This window comes from Tupaia chinensis, unplaced genomic scaffold (assembly GCF_000334495.1).
Source record: "Tupaia chinensis unplaced genomic scaffold, TupChi_1.0 Scaffold145741_1, whole genome shotgun sequence".
NCBI lineage: Eukaryota > Metazoa > Chordata > Mammalia > Scandentia > Tupaiidae > Tupaia > Tupaia belangeri.
The window spans coordinates 324,624-324,864 of NW_006205599.1; positions in this window are offsets into that span (position 1 = coordinate 324,624).

Genomic DNA, 241 nt, shown 5'->3' on the forward strand with positions numbered 1-241 from the left:
GGTCGACTATGTGGGAGTCCAGTGACATAGCCATTATGCTAACTGCTGGTCCCCCCTACACTTTTTTTTTAAAGAATAATTTTATTTAACTTTATTTATTTTAATTTGACCAGAGAGGGACAGAGAGAGACAGAGAGAGAGAAAGTGAGAAAGCAAGCTGCCAGGCCCGGGACTCGAACTTCAGTCTGCCGTGTGGGAGTCCAGCACCCTTAATCATATCACACCTGCCGGCCCCTAAAGC